General features: G+C 34.4%; 1 long non-coding RNA gene across 1 annotated transcript in view; it reads left to right on the top strand.

Annotated features, from left to right (window-relative positions):
• Positions 1-13,160, top strand: part of LOC144240679 (uncharacterized) — a 294,755-nt gene extending 281,595 nt beyond the window's left edge. Inside the window, exon 5 of the long non-coding RNA XR_013337803.1 lies at positions 13,052-13,160. This is a non-coding gene — a long non-coding RNA (uncharacterized LOC144240679). The remainder of the gene's footprint in view (positions 1-13,051) is intronic.
• The last annotated feature ends 4,439 nt before the right edge of the window (positions 13,161-17,599 follow it).

Below are 17,599 nucleotides of genomic sequence, written 5' to 3'. Positions count from 1 at the left end.
CTATATTTGGATGTTGATTCTTTTCATTCTTTTGAGGTAAGATTTATTGGAGTATAATATCCATACAATCTCACCTTTTTGGTGTATATAATTCATTGAGTTTTATTAAATTATATAATCATGTAATCACCAACATAATTAAAATTTCAAGCATTTCCATCACTTTAAAATGTCCCTAATACTCTTTTGCCATTAATAATCTCCTTCTATCCCAGGTCTCTGGAAACCACTGATCTAATGTCCATTCCCTATGGTTTTGTATTCTTTAGGATTCCAAATAGGTAGCCATGTATGTTTGGCTTTTTTCACTTAGCGCAATGGTTTTGAGATTTATCCATGGTGTTGCATATACCAGTACTCTTTCTTCATTATTGCTAAAGTTTAGCAATATTACCTAGTCTGATAACCGTTTTTAATTGAAATTGTTAGACCACATATATTTAATAAATGTATTAATATGGATGAGTTTACATCTAACATCTGGCTGTTTTCTATTTGTCCATTTATTCCTTTATTTAATCCTTCTTTTGGATTGAATATATTTTATATTCCATTGTATCTCCACTATTTGTATTTCTAGCAATCTGTCTTTGATTTACTCTGTTACTTGTTACCCTAGTGTTAAAAGATGTATCTTCTACTTAACACATTCTACCATATGGTGATATTACACATGAGACTTACTATATCATATGTACTGTAAGATTCTACAGTAGTATATTTCTATTTTACCCCCATTCATGTGTGCTAATGATATTTTACTTGTATCAATGTTATGAATCTCACAGTATTTTTTTACATATATATAAAGCAAAGTACTACATTAAGTGTTAAAGAAATAAAAGAAATGTATAAAACAAAGCTCATATATTGCAATTATCTCTTTCCAGTGCCCTTTAATCCTTTTGTATATCCAATTTCCCATGTAATATTTTTCAGTTAAATAATTTTTGGTAGCATTTCTAATAGCGAATAGGAAAAAAATCAAGTTCTCAATCTATTGTTATTCTGACCTAATTTCTTATTTAATTTTATTTTTGAAGGGTATCTTAAATGCTTATTTTATTTTATTTTTTTAATGCTTTATTTACTTCTGAAAAAGAGGGAGAGACAGTGTGAGCAGGAGAGAGTCAAAGAGAGAGGGAGACACAGAATCTGAAACAAGCTCCAGGCTCTGAGCTAACTGTCAGCACAGAGCTTGATGTGGGGCTCGAACCCATGAACTGTGAGATCATGACCTGAGCTGAAGTCGGACGCTTAACCGACTGAGCGACCCAGGTACCCCTTAAATGTTTATTTTAGAGAGAGAGAGAGAGAGAGAGAGAGAGGCAGTGTGAGCAGGGAAGGGTCAGAAAAGGTGGGGAGAGAGGATCCAAAATGAGCTCTACACTGACAGCAGAGAGCCCAATGTGGGGCTCAAACTCACAAATCGTGAGATCGTGACCTGAGCCAAAGTTGGACACTTAACCAACTGTGCCACCCATGGGCTCCTGAAATATAGTTTAAAGAAAATTCCAGGTTGAGTTTTCTTTTTCTTTTGACACTTCCAAGATGCCTATGTCGTTTCTGGGAGAAATGGGTATTCATTTTTTTCCCCTCTGTATATAATACAACCTTTTTTTCTGGCTAGTTTTCTGATTTTCTATTTATTACCATGTTTAAAATAACCAGTAATTATGATGTGACTTGGTGTGGTTTATTTTAATTTGTTTTGTTGAATTTCTTGCATCTGTGGGTTATTATTATAATGAATGCCATTTTAAAGCCATTTTTGCAATATATTTTTTTTATTCTTAGACATTTGGAATTCTAAATAATGTGGAGGTAGGGTTTTGTCCTCCTCCTTCACACAGCACCTGACTTCATTTTGGAGGGCAGTTTAGTTCCTTTAAAACTTGTTTTTATACTTTGTGGGGGTGAATTAATAGTGAGATTCATAGTCTTGCTATACAGCTTATTCATCTCTTCTCTCAAGGGATGACTGTCCTTGAGCATCTGTTATATGCCATGCTATTTACTTTACAAGCTCTTTGCCCTCTGTTGAAACTTAACATCTGTCTGGCTTTTTTGAGCTTTGGAAATTGTTTAGATATACATGTCCCAAGAACATATATATACATGTCTCAAGAACATGTGTATATATATATATAGCCTGACCTAGTAGAATTCAATCCTATTTGTATACTTCTTAGGATTCATCCAAATACTAAAGGCACTCCTACGCATATTTCTGGAGAAGGTTAGCTACATAGTTGTTTTTTTTTTTTTTTTTTTTTAGTACTTTGCTCCTAAAGCTCCATATGCTTTGGCCTCCCCAAACTTGAATATTTGGTTCCTCAATCCAACAAGACCACCATGCTCTGCTTGGGTTTCTCCTACCTGTATCATGACCTGAAGAGTCAGATAATGCCTGTCTAGGCAGAATGCCAGGGCAATTGTACTCTCACCTTTATTGTTTCCTCTCTCTCAAGGATCACAGTACTGTGATGTCTTGTGTCAAATATCTGAAAGACAGCTGTTTTAGATATTTTGGCAAATTTGTAGTTGTTGATGTTAGGAGAGTAAGTCAGGTACCAGGTACTTTATCATGTTTCAAGTATTCTGTAATAGTGTTTTCGTTTCATCTTGCTTTGTTTTGTTTTCCTCACCTTGAAGGCCATTAGCTTTTAGGATGTTTCTGAATTCATGGGAAGTAACGTGTATGTTTCTCATTGCATTTTTCTGGTGAGAAAGACCATAGCTTTCTTCCTTCAAGGAGATCCTAGTGTGCAAGTTTGCTTTGTGATTTCTAACCAATTCTTTGATGGTGACTATGCAAGATACTAAAATGGGGGGTAAGTTACTGAAACCAATGTTCAGTGATAGTGAATAACATGTTCCAGTGGCACCTACAAAATACATTTTAAATTTTTATAGCATTAGACAATAAATTAATAGAGTATAGTGGTATGTATATGGAATAATAAACTAACTTGTTCATAGTTCTGAAAAGATAGAAAATGTTCAATAAATACTTAAGAAACATATATTGAACTTGAACTGTGGTTAAAAGGTATTGGTACACATGGTGGTATACATGTAGATGATGGGGGTACTTCCTATTCACTGATCACATACGAGATTTGGATTGATGTTATTCAATCTGTTTTAATCATCTGTGACTATATGTAGAAATGACAATATGACATGTAAAGTACACTTCTTTTACGTGTTGTATTTCTGTCTATAGAAATACATATCTATACATCTTTTGTATATCATGCAAGGCAGATATCTGCAGATCAGCTACAGTTTCCTACTAATTGTAGGGGCCCTAGCACCATAGAAACCCCATTAATTTTAGGAAATATGACATTAGCAATATAGGTTGCATATGAAAGGATACAGAAATTACAGATATCATAGTTGGTCTGCAATAAGGGCTGGTCCTATTCATTCACATATCTTCTGCAAGCTCTGCGGAAACAGCAAGATTTTCATACTGGCTGTGACATTCGATTTATTTAATCATCAACAATGAAACCTGCCATCAGTATCATCTCTAAAGGGAAAAAAACCTGTGTCATCATGATATATTTCTATCTCCCATAAATATTTTCTCTGATCATAAGATGCAAAGGGTAGTGTACAAATTGAAGTTGACTTTTGTATATTTAGGGAATTTTAATAAGAGTTGAGCTCGGAAACTTCTCTCTTCTGACATTTTATGAAATATGAGCCTAATAAAAAATAGATGATTCTTAAATAAAAACTAAAGAATATCCTATTATTGTCAAAACAGTTCATATCCTCTCCCCCCCAATTTTTAATTTGTTATTGGTTGAAGTGACTACCTGTGGGGCTTTCTAGACTAATTGTACTTTTGTATTAGACAAAGTAATATACAAGCACTCTGCTCCCTGTGTCTTGTTTATTATTTTAGTGTTTAGTATTGATACACGCTCATCACTTACCTCTGTAAATCACAGTTCAGGTCTTGAAGTTAGGTAAAAACTTAGTTCTAAGTTTGACTTTGTGTCTTATAGTTTGTTACTAGGGGCAGATTACATGAACTCCCAAAGTTACCACATTCTTCTCTTTAAAGCAGATATAATTATAGTTCTTTGCTGTTAGGACCGTTTTGAAAATTGAATAAAATAACTTACATGTATTCTTTAGATGAGTACTGGCTACTTGCTTTATAGTTATTAATTTTTTAAATTTATTTTTGTTCTTCATGGTGAACTAAAACACAACGCTATGCTACAGTTGTTCAAAGGACCAAAGCAGATATTCTTAGGCATATTCTGATCCAAGTGACTAAACCTGATTCACACAAAGAAATAATCTTGGAGGATCTGAAGAGTGATGACAACCTTGGAATAGAACTTGTATGTTAGAAATAGTCCAAAGAAAAAAATGGTTTAAGAAATCCTTTGACAAGTTTTAAAATTTTATTCCTCTTGAAACAATTGGCATTTACTTTCTCAACTTCTCATTAAAATAACTATAGAGACATCCCTATGAGGGAGTAAATCTGAGAAAAATATAGAATTACTAATAGAAATTCCAGAATCTGGACAAAATATTTTCTACCTATAAACCTGATAGAATGGCTTTACAAAGAGCAGGGTGCCTCTATCGCCAGAACAGTGGGCCAATGTATGGAGAAGTAGGAGAACATCACTTAGTTTCTCACCCCAATGTCCTTTCTCCCTGTTGAGGAATCGCAAGCTCAGTATCAATCCAGAATTGGAGCAGTAGGCACTCTTACTGTGTGATTGACTTTGGGACACTCTTATGTGTCAACTTGATGGGGGAGCACATTGCTGCACATTACTCCCCCTCCTATTAGTACCCTTTTTTCTAGAGCTAGTTTGAGACCCAAACTACCAGAAAACAGCTAAAGGAAACAATTTGGCATGCAGATTAAAGTGCACAGCATATTCATTGAAAAATCCTTGAAAAGAGATCCACACCCTGTTAGAGTCTAGGCTCTAGAGATACATTTTTTATTAAAAATATAAAGAAATCTTCCAGCTTTCATTTTTATTTTTTTTTAATTTTTGTTTATTTTTGAGAGAGAGTGTGAACAGGGGAAGAGCAGCAAAAGGGAGACACAGAATCTGAAGCAGGCTCCAGGTTCTGAACTCTCAGCACAGAGCCTGAAACAGAGTTCAGACTCACAGACCGTGAGATCATGACCTGAGCTGAAGTCGGATGCTTACCCAACTGAGCCACCCAGGTGCCCCTTGAAATCTCCTTGCTTTCAAGCAGTAGCGGGGAAAGAGAGAGAGAAAGTGAGAGGGGTTAACACTAGAGAGACAAAAAGATGGCTTCCACTAGACATCCTTGTGATACTAAGTACTGGAAGAAAATAGAGGAAGGTGCACTTAGTTTTGAAGATAGTAACTCAATAATTTGGCAATGAGTCCAGTTGTTTTACATGTTTGACAAGGAAATTATTATTTTCTACATTAAATTAAAAAAAAACCCTTTATTACAATAAAGCCCTCAGGAGATTATGCTTATCATTTTTTTGGTGAAATTATGCAAGGGATTAAATCATAATTTCCATATAAATGTATCAGTCTAGTGGCTTAATATCTTTGTTTTGTTATAATTAATATATTATTACATGTTTTCATGAAGCAGATGCCATAACATGATTATTTACCATGATTTGGCAGTGATATTGGCACCATTGATTACTGATTACAAACTCTGAAGAGAACAAGAGTTCATAGGTCACCTAAGTATGAATCCACTTTTGACCACTATGCCTTGAGCATTGGTTCTTTTTTCTGGCCTCTAATATCAATTATTTTCTTACCAATAAGGTAATGAGAGTGACAGATGATAGCTCTGAACTCACATTATGTGGATTCAGGTTTAGATTCACATGTGTCAGTTGTAGGACACTGGTTTGTTTGTTTGGGGGCCTTGCTTTCTTTTTCTGAATGAGAGAAAAATAGCACTCCTGTCATAGAAATAGTAAAGGGTTGGGAATAATGTCCATCACATACTAAGGATTCAGTTAATTATATATTATGTAGTATGTGTAATATGTTTGTCTGTAGTTAGATATGAACATAATGCTCAGAGGAGAGTAAATGCTCAGTGAAGGATAGTGTTTACCATTACTATTATTATTATTGCCCCATTTGATAACAAAAAGGATATGTTTATGTATATAGGATATAAGATTCTAATGATACATTAAATGGCTTGAGAGCAAAACTCTTCTCTTTCCCCCCAACACCTAACATAGTAGGTGATCTTTAACTGGTGTGATGTGTTAGATTCAGCTCATGCTGTCTTCAGGGCTGACCGGGCACATCTCTTCCCATTCTCAACTGTTTGTTTAGTGACATCATATAACCAGCTTGAAATTAACAGTGGTGGGACTATTATCATGACAGAAATGTACAAATGACACACATCAGGGCTTCCCCCTACTCCTAAGAGCAGGCTGTTAACCATTCCCTAGCACATCCCTGATTAAATGTTTATAAGTATTGATATTAAGTCAAGTCTCTATATCCACACATTTTTAAAGAAATGGACATCTACATTTTTATTGAAATGGAATTCATCCTTTACATCCTGATTAGCACAACTTCTCCGGTGATTAAACATTTGGCTCATGGGAAGCAACTGTTCTATACACACTATAATATCTAAAGAGACAAAAAAAAGTATTGTTCTAGTGAATTTGAGGGGAGTTTAAGGACTAAATACATGAGAAAAGAGCAGAGAGGACCCTGTTGATACAGGTTCAATGAAATCTTCTAGGTACAACCACCAGTCCTTTTTGCTAAGACACTGAAGGTGAAATGTTCAAATGGGCTCCACATTTTCAGCGTTTTCGCTCAGTAACCTGATTCTGCCAATAGTATACCCATCTTTGTATCTAAAATTAAAATATATAACGTAGTTTTTTGTTTATTTGTTTGGTCTAATTCCAAGATTGAATCACATATCATTTGTAGTTAACTATTATTAAGTTACAGAGTTGTTTCCATTTTCTCTTTATAGCTATATAAAATCACTATTAGAATCTTTTACAATTCTGAAGTATTTCTACAGTTAGCATTTATGATAAATGACTTGCTTCATTCAGGAAGATATGGGGCAGAAAATATTAGCCTTGCCATGCCGGAGACTGGTTTAATATTTTAGGCTGTTTCCACATGATCTCCTTTCAGTGATATTATGTATATAAAATTACTTTTAAGTGTTTTGATATTTTCATTGGTTCCTACTGAATCTCTGTAATAATGACAATACTGTTTAAATCATAGATATTACATGTCTTGAGAGCTTTTTTCCTAAGTAAGGAACAGAAGGCCACGCATTTGAACTGAAAAATTGCAGAACACAATATAAAATGAATATATTAGATTTGCTAAGGGAAGCATTAAAAGGCAATGGATATAAATTGAGAGATGTGACCATTTCATTCTACTAAGGTCAACAAACAAATAGATATGTTTTTTCTCAAATAAAACTAAAATAATGTTGTAATAGAGCTCTCTATTCATGGGAAGCCCTCAAACATGTGCAGAAGCCAAAACGAGCTTAAGAGCCAACATTAATATGGAAAATAAAGGAAAACAGTAGGCAAAGGAAATTGAGTGTTTGAGATACATCCAGTTGAGGATTGTAGAAATATGTCCAGGCCGTGATTTGGGATTATATCTATCTCCTTGCTCATGGTTCTCTCATTCTTTTCTGAATCCATATAATTCATAGAAACAATTGAGCACATTGAGGATTTCCCAAACCTAATAAGAACATTGTTTTGCTGCCTTTAAAGATACTCTTTAAATGTCCTATTAGCTTAAACTGGAAGTGTAGAAGTGTGTAAGTTCCAACAAATACTGCAAATAGCAAAACAGCAAAGCTGCCCTTCTTAAATTTTGGGAAAATGACTTTGCTTTATTTTTTATAAGTGTTTGTTAACTAAAATTTACAGACATTCTCGGATATGTGTCTCTTTATGTACTACATGGCTTGGCTTTTCTTTTCACCCAGTATATTAGCATTTAAGATGGTAGACTTGAATACTGCTTACTAGTTTTGAGACTTCATTTTCTCAATTATACAAGTGCTTAATAATGTGCCCCATGATATGACTGATATAAAAAATTAGTTTGTTAAAATGGATTAAAGACTTAAATGTAAGATCTAAACCATAAAACTCCTGGAATTAAGGGAAAAGTTCCTTAACATTGATCTTGGCAATGTTTTTTTTTTGGGATATGATCCCAAAAGCACAAGCAACAAAAGTAAAAATTAATAAATAGGAACATCTCAAACTAAAAATCCTCTCTACAGACAAAGAAACAAGCCACAAAATGAAAAGTTAACTTCAAGAAAGGGAGAAAACACTTCCAGAGCATATATCTGATAAGGACTTCATATCCCAAATGTATGAGGAACTCCTTCAACTCAATAACACAAATAATAATAGAAAGAAAGAAGGAAGGAAGGAAGGAAGGAAGGAAGGAAGGAAAGAAAGAAAGAAAGAAAGAAAGAAAGAAAGAAAGAAAGAAAGAAAGAAAGAGAAAGAAAGAAAGAAAAGAAAGAAAGAAAGAAAGAAAGAAAGAAAGAAAGAAAGAAAGAAAGAAAGAAAGAAAGAAAGAAAGAAAATCAGAGGAACTGAACAGACATGTTTTTCAAAACAGGCTTACCAATGGCCAACAGCACATGAAAATGTACAGCCAATACAGAATATATATGGAATTTTCTTATGAAATTAAACATAGATTTACAGTATGATCTGTCAATCCCACTGTGTGGTATATATCCAAAAGAAATGAAATCGTTATCTGGAAAAGATATCTATACTCCCATGGTCTTTGCAGCATTCTTCACAGTAGTTAAGATATAGGAACAACCTAAATGTCCATAAACAAATAAAGGGATAAAGAAGGTTTAGATGGAGTGGAGAAAGGTATTATTCAACCATGAGAAAGAAGGAAATACTGCCATTTGGAGCAATATAGATGATCTTTTAGGGCATTATGCAAAGTGAAATAAGTTGGACAGAGAAAGACAAATATAACATGATTTCATCCATATGTGGGATTGAATAAAGGCGAAAAAAATGTCATTGTGGAAGTTTTTTTTCATTAAATCAGATATTTCATAATGGTGCTATTTTTCCTTTGTATTAATAGGATCTCAAGTCACAGAAGATACATCCACCAATATTATCCTGCTTCTTTAAGAAAAAGGACTTTATACCTTGTATTAGAATTGTAGATGGGGATCTTGGGTGGCTCAGTTGGTTAAGCATCCACTTTGGCTCAGGTCATGATCTCATGGTTTCTGAATTTGAGCCCTACGTCAGGCTCTGTGCTGACAACTCAGAGCCTGGAGCCTACCTCAGATTCTGTGTCTCCCTCTCTCTCTGCCCCTCCCTGCCCTCTCTCTCTCTCTCAAAAAAAAATTTGGTAAATTTTTAAAAGCTTAAAAAAAAGAATTGTAAAATGAACATCTCACTTAAAAGTAGGTTAATGATTGTGGCATTTTATTCCAAATTAAAATTCCCATTTTTATATACCAAAAGATATTGAATATACATACCTTTAGTACTTTTTAATCACTGTAATCTTCTGAATGGGACAAAATATATTGTTCAGAACATACTATTTACTACATTTTGCAAAGAGCTGATGGTTTTATTCTATCGGTATGTGAAAATATTAGACATGATATTAAAGAGTTTATGAGTAGAAGCAGTTCCTAAGGGATATTCAGTCCATTCCTGACACATATGTGGTACAAGAAACACTTCCTAAACAAGACACCAATTTTCTGCTACAAAGAGAAAACTGGGGGTAAAGGTATATAACCAACTTCATTCTAATTCCCTTTTATTATGAAACATTTTTAATATTCCCCAGTAGTTTGTATGCTTTTGTATAAATAAATAGAAAACATTGGACATGAATGGATGGAGAGGGGTGACCAGCTGTATGTCTAATCAAAAGAGTGGTGTCTCCATCAAGAATGTTGCTAATTACTCCTTGGATTCTGGAACACTGTAATAACATCAACAACTGCACAGCTGATAAAAATAAATTATAGATATGTTGACATCTAAAAAAAGTATATTTATGTCTAGACAATCAGTCCCTTGGTGTAATTTTTATGTCAATTACATGGAAGTATCAGAAACATTAATCCTTCTATTTATGAGAAATTTGTTCAATAATTGTGTTCTATGTGTATTTACTGGCTATCTTGCATAGTGTCGGTCTGCTTCCTGTCTTACTCCTCCCACAGTCTGTTCTTCATACAGCACCCATGTGAACATGTTAACATATTAAACCACAAATTACATTATTACATTATTCCTGTATCTAAAGCTCTCTAATGCCTATCAGTTATAACTACAATAAAATCAGAACTCTTTATTACATGAAACATGATTCTTCCTTTACATTTTTTTTTTAATTTAAATTCCAGTTAGTTAACATACAGATTAATATTAGTTTCAGATGTACAATATAGTGACTCAACACTTACATACATCACCCAGTGCTCATCACAAGAAGTACATGCAACATGACTGTAAGTGATCTGGCCATTGCTCATATCTCCAATCCCATCTTTGTCCCCTCACAGAGATGGTCTTTTTCACAGAGATTCTGTTCCTCTGCCCCAGGCCCTATACCCAATATCCAGTCTTAATTTTTTCAAAGTACTTATTATTCTCTAAAATAATTTTAATTATGTATGTGTTTATGTGTTCATTTCTTTCCTCAGAACCCTTAGTCCCAGCTTCCTCTGAGGACAGCTATGTTCCTTTTTCATTAACTATTATAACCACAGAGTCTAGAAAAATAATTTGAATATGATAGCACTCAATAAGAAGTACTCTTTTTAAGCGATTGAAAAGTTGGCTGTATTAAGACATTCGGATTACAAAGAGGAATATTACACAGCCTTCTGATTTTTGGTAATTTCATATCCTCTTACAGAAAATAAGAATTTCTATGTGTAAATACTCTAATATTTTAAAATTATGAGCCAAAGCCTATCAACTCTTAGTTCTGTGTTGAGAAGACAGGAAAAGATTCACAGAAGAGATAATACTTTTAGATATGTTTTCAAAAAAAGAATAGGAGCTTTCCCAGTAGAGAAGGGGAAAAGGTAATTAAGACAAAGCATTCCAGACAATGAGAAGAATATCAGCAAAAAGCATAAAAAGACTTTATATAAGTAGAAGATGGTGGAAATATAATGTAATAAATCAGATATGTGAAGTCAGAGATAAGCCTAGAGAAATAAATTGGAAAGCAATTAGAATTTCATATTCCTTTTCTTTTCTTTTGTCTTTTCTTTCTTGTGTTTTTTTCATGCATATTGATCCTTTCAATACTTTGTTATTCTATCTTAGCCTTGTACCCATCTTTTCATCTGGGTTCTGACATGCTTCTTTATGCAAACTTTCTTCCAATATATTCTCTTAATTCCTTCTCTAGTCCTCATTATTATCTCTCATGTGGATTCCATAAAACTGATTTTTGTAAGTGCTTGGATACCAGGTATGGACTTAAGGAATTCAGTTCTAGTAAGTTAAGAGAACATTCATGCTGCCCATTTCTGAAATAAAGGAAAAGCAAAGACAGAAATGTGTGAAATACTTTAAATACCTTTTCACTTCACATTCTAATCTTAAGTACAACTTTAAAAACATTTTTTAACTTTCCTGCTTTCCAAAGCAGTCCCCAAAGTGACATGATTATGTAAGCTCCTGGGACCATCAGAGCTTTCTGCTTGGACTAGAATACTTTCTGCAGGCTTATCTTCTCTTCCCATTGTTACTTTAATATAGTAATTTTTTATTATGTCCCTTTATTTTCCTTTCTTGTGACTGTTTTTCCTTCGTCATTAAATTTATATCCCAGTTGATGTTAAAAGGAGCTGAAGGAAGGGGGAATAAGAAGACATGGTTAAATGGTTCCCTATCCCTTTGCTGCAGGAAACTTTAAGTGAACTCTTTAAACTCTGATCACTTCCAGATGAAAAGGCAATTATCCTTTTCAAAAGGATTGACACAGTCACACAACATGCACTTACCAAGCACCTAAGTGCTATTAAGGATGTTGACACACATCTTGTAAACAAGATTATAATGTCTGCTCCAGTGGAATTGCATATACAATGGCTCCTCTTTAGTAAGCGTACTGGAGTTCTGATCAGAATGGGTTTGTTTAAAAAAAAAAAAAAAAAAATCACCCATCAGTGAGTGCTTTCCTGTAAACCAAACTGTTCTTTAAGAGAAGGAAGTTATGTTTCCAAATTAATTGAATGGTCAGTTGTTTTTCTTAAGAAATACTGACAATTGTTGTTGAAGTTAAAAGTTATTAAACTGGGATGTCTTTCCTGGAGAGAAAAAATTAAGTTTCAGAATAGTTTCCTGTCAAGAGTTTACTTAAATGTGATCACGAGAAAATGCAAGTGCTCTTAAATCTGTCTAGAAAACACAAACAAAAAAACAAAAAACCTCAGAAAACAAAACCAAACCAGATAATTTTTAAAAAGTGAGTCATTCAAGGGACTTTGTTGGGTACTTTTATTTTTCCCTCTACTGCCTATCATACAGGTTTTAAGAATAGCTTTATCCCAATAATTTCATAAAAAGCAGCTACTCTTCTACTTCAGAACACTCTAGGATTTGGAAATTCCTTTAGCATGATTTCTGCAAATATTTGGAATTAATGCTCACCTAAGTCTTCCTTGCATTTCTCAATCAAATCATGGATCACTTTATTACTTTTTTCATACACTGCAGTTCCAGTCAGCTGATTTGTCATTTTCATTTTAAGAGAAATCATATCTAAATCTCTGTTCATTTAGTTTTCTTTTTTAAAGAGGAAGAAATCTAATTTTAATTTTCCTAATTGTCAAGATGTTTTGATTTTTAACAGGATATTTTTTTTTAGTCAGGAAAAAGTAAAATCTGCAAAGAAGAACAAATTATTTATTTACACTTATTTATATTATATTATCTACATAATAGCAATATCTGATCTAATCTGCAACACTATATCAGTTACAGGAGCAGAAACAGGATCAATCAATAGGAGGTATTCAACATTTTTGCAGATTTAATTGAAAGTCTGATAACGTCCAGATGGATTTATGCTTCTAATTTTCAACACTATCCTATAATGTATGTAATTTTCAAATAGTATATTATTCATTCGTATTAATGTTTAAATTTAGCTGCAGGAATAATACCTTGGGATTTTACTTTGTTATATTTAATTAAAGTTTAAAGTAATTTTAAATTGATAAGTACACATTATTAATTATTTGCTATTTTTAAACTTCAAATAGAGTAGACTATCATTTAAATAAAAACTTAAAAAGAGGTGCTATTTGGAAAAAAAGTACTCTATCTGGAGAAATAAAAAGCTTGCATACACATGCATGAGACGGACAGAAAGTGGAGGGGGAGGGGAGCAAGAGAGAGGAACCGAGAGAGAAAGGGGAGGGATTCTGACTGGCTTATTATAAGAAACTAGCTTGTAAGATAGTGGGGCTGGCTAAGCAAATCTGAAATTTGTAAGCTAGGCAATCAGGATGGGACTTTCATGAGCAGGATGGAACTCCATAAGCCAAAGGTTTCCATTTGTAGAATTTCTTCTTTCTCATCATAACTTCACCCCAGGGGTGACTGTGTGGCTCAGTCTATTAAGCGTCTGACTTTGGCTCAGGTCATGATCTCACAGTTCATTGGTTCGAACTCCGCGTTGGGCTCTATTCTGACAGCCAGCTCAGAGCCTAGAGCCTGTTTTGGATTCTGTATCTCCCTCTGTCTCTGACTCTCCCCTGCTCACCCTGTCTCCCTATCTCTCTCTCTCTCTCTCTCTCAGAAATTAAAAAAAAAAAAAACTTCACCCTAAATTTGTATTTTCAAAGAACATATCAATTGGTTTGTTTTTGTTTTTATGTTTATTGGAACATTCCATACTGATTTTTTGTGTATCTCAGGATTAACAAAAGGTAACCTACCTCTCTTTTCTCTCTTTCTCTCCTCTCCAGTGTCATGAATTTCAAATTTGTGCCACTTTCATCTGCTCCCCCATCTTTGCTTCCTTGTGACTTGAACACACATAAATAACACAATACAACAGAACTAACTGGAGAAAGGAAATGTGACGGTAGAGATATTTTATAAACTTAATATCAAATTTATTATCAAACAGACTGATTACTTGATATACTACTACTATGATGCAAACATTCTGGTATTGCAGAAACAGGACTTGTCTACAAAGTAGGAAATCAGTGTGTTAAATTTAAATTTCAACATGTAATTAATAATTTACCAGCATTTGTCCACAGTCAGGTTTATAGTTCATTTATACCCTGTCATTCAGTCATTGTGTTTTGGATATATAACAAAATTTATTCTTCTAATCATTGGTATAGAAGTGGAAAATATAGTAAAGAATATAAAAATTTTTTGTCATGTAAAATGTAAAAATTTAAGTCATGTAAAAATTTAAGTAATTTTATAATTTAATAGCCTGCAAATAAGTCGTACCTAACTTTGTATGTTCTTCAATATCTTATACTCCGCCAACAACCTGTAGTACGTTTCTACAGAGACGATGATAAAAAGGTTACATAAATGTGCCACATGTACATAAGATGATCATCCTGAGATTCACAAATAAGGACACACCACAGAGAATCAGAAAGTAGAGAGCAGATGATGAGATTAAATTTCAGACAACAAATTAACTTCAGTCATATTTTTCTCTGAACAGAGATTTTGAGAGACTAACGGTCAATTGAAAGAAAATATACATCTGTTGAAAGGACTTTGGTTTTCAATCTGGTAATAATCACTATCCTAAAGAAATGCAAGCCTAGAGTTTTGGTCTGTATCGGCCATTACACAGGTACGTGCTGCACAGTTTTTTATAACTTCACGTCGAAGACAAGTAGAACATAAGGGAAGCAGATAAACCTGGGCAGTAGTTATCAGGTATTGCCAAGAGGTGGCAGTAAAAACGTTGCAGAAGGTGATTTTCTCTTTTATACATTAAGATGTTGTGGGTAAGATGAGAAACTTATTTGCATTTGCACTTTGAGTGTGGTTCCATTGTTAGAGATAGACTCATATCACCGAAGATTACACTTTAAAATTTTATAAAAACAATATAGATATGAGATGTAAGTATAGATGTATAGATATATACATCAAACTCTCGCAGCCTTACCTCTCTTTTTCTCTGCACACTAGGGTCACAGCTGCAAAAGAGAGGAACAGCACTACACCCAGTGCTTCCTTACCCAAAGCAGAGCACCTCGCCCTCAGTAAGCCATCCATCCAAACGTTTTTCCATCCTTATTGCAGAATTCCTGACAAAAAAGTATCATTCAATGCAGTGATTATACCTTACAACAAATTAGAAACTAGGAGCAAAATATATTAATCAACCTAACTGTCCAGTTTAATTGCATAATTAGTAGATTGATCACATGATTTGAAAATTGTACTGGGATTCTTTCTCTCATAACGTTTTGTGAGTAGCGGAAAATAGGAAAGAGGTACACTCAAAAAACATCATAACTGCATTTATGATGTCTTTTCTGGGCCATCCTCATGAAATCCTAGAACAGTTTCCATAGAAAGGAAGAAAAATAGAAATGTGATTGACCATTTTCAGACTACAATCCACTGTTTCCTTCATTGGCAGTAAATTAGACTTTCTTAAAAAGTGAAAACCCAGGGGCACCTGTGTGGCTCAGTTGGTTAAGCATCCGACTTTGGCTCTGGTAATGATCTCACAGCCTGTGGGTTCGAGCCCTGCGTCAGACTCTGTGCTGACAGTTAAAAGCCTGTACCCCACTTCTGATTCTGTGTCTCCCTCTCTCTCTGCCCTTCCCCCACTCATGTTCTGTCTCTGAAAAATGAATGAATGTTAAAAAAAGTTAAAAAAGAAAGTGAAAGCTCAGTGGCTAACACTGACAAATGGTCTTCTTAATATAGGAGTATAAAGGAGGTATCTCATGGCCATTTGTCTAGATTTCCTGCTTTCATAGGATACACATATACTCTTCCACCTTTGTTTGCCATTTGGAAGTGCACAGACCTGCACACCTTCACTAGAAGCCCCCTTTTCTCATCCTAGGAGGTAGCAGGTATAGGAGTTTTCTCTGGCCTCAGATTCCTGGATTCTTACTATTTCTTTAAAATGTATGCATGATGAAACATGAGAAAAATATATTAAAAATAATTTTAATAAAATTTTTTAAATAAAATTCAGGATTCCTGGGTGGCTCAGTCATTTGAGCATCCAACTCTTGATTTTGGCTCAGGTCATGATCCCAAGATCATGAGATCAAGCCCCACATGGGGCTCTGTGCTGACCATGCTCTGTGCTTAAGATTCTCTCCCTCTGGGGGCACCTGGGTGGCTTAGTCGGTTAAGCGTCCGACTTTCGCTTAGGTCATGATCTCACGGTTCATGGGTTCGAGCCCCGTGTCGGGCTCTGTGCTGACTGCCAGCTCAGAGCCTGGAGCCTGTTTCAGTCTGTGACTCCCTCTCTCTCTGACCCTCCCCTGCTCACGCTGTCTCTCTCTCTCTCTCTCCTAGAAATAAATAAAACATTTAAAAAAAAAAAAGATTCTCTCCCTCTGTCCCTCTGCCTGTCTCCCCCATTTGCACTCTTTATTTCTCTCTCTAAAAATTTAAATAAATAAACAAATAATAAAAATGCAAAACTCATTCATCACATGAATATAATCCAAAGAAACAAAAAATAAAGGGAAATAATTCTGTACTATATAGGAAGCATATTTTAACGGAAGCTAAAAAACCTATTCTGGGTACCTGGGTGGTTCTGTCAGCTGGGCATCCAACATTGGCTCAGGTCATGATCTCACAGTTTGTGGGTTCGAGCCCTGTATCTGGCTCTATGCTGACAGCTTGGAGCCTGGAGCCTGCTTCAGATTCTGTGTCTCCCTCTTTCTCTCACCCTTGCTTGCTTACATTCTGTCTGTCTCTCTCTCTCACTCAAAAATAAATAAACATTAAAAAAATTTAAAAACCTATTCAAGGCTTCTAATATGGGAAAATTTGTTTTAAACTGGTTTTCCCAGTGTACCATAAAGGATCTATTTCTATGCCTGTCTTCAGTGATATTCTCAATTTGAAATAGCGTGGTTATTTAAACAATTCTATCTTCAAGTTCCTAATGGTCACCAAGCAAAGGTTATTGGCAGCATTTCAAGTAAATATAGAATACAGGACTAGCCTTGCAAGTCCACCAAATGGAAAACAAAACAAATTAACAAAATCACCATCGCCAAATGAACAAAGCACTGAATTAACAAACATAATCATAGGTTTCATGTAGATACCATTAAATTTTCTAATTCTACATTTAATACAAAAAAAAAAAACCACATCAGGTTTCTCTTCTGGAGAAAAAAATTACACTCTTTGAATTAATTAGAGTTATAGGAAATCAAAAAGAATAAACATACAAAGGTAAGCAGCCTCCTCACATAGAGCTGTGTATCCAATATTCTTGCTATTTTGCTGACCTGATACTTTGAAATCTTTTTGTCATGAGAAAAG

The sequence above is a fragment of the Crocuta crocuta genome, unplaced genomic scaffold (genome assembly GCF_008692635.1).
Source record: "Crocuta crocuta isolate KB4526 unplaced genomic scaffold, BGI_CrCroc_1.0 scaffold831, whole genome shotgun sequence".
Taxonomy (NCBI): Eukaryota; Metazoa; Chordata; class Mammalia; order Carnivora; family Hyaenidae; genus Crocuta; species Crocuta crocuta.
The sequence above is the reverse complement of the archived record's forward strand: the minus strand, read 5'-3'. Positions and strand labels throughout refer to the sequence as shown.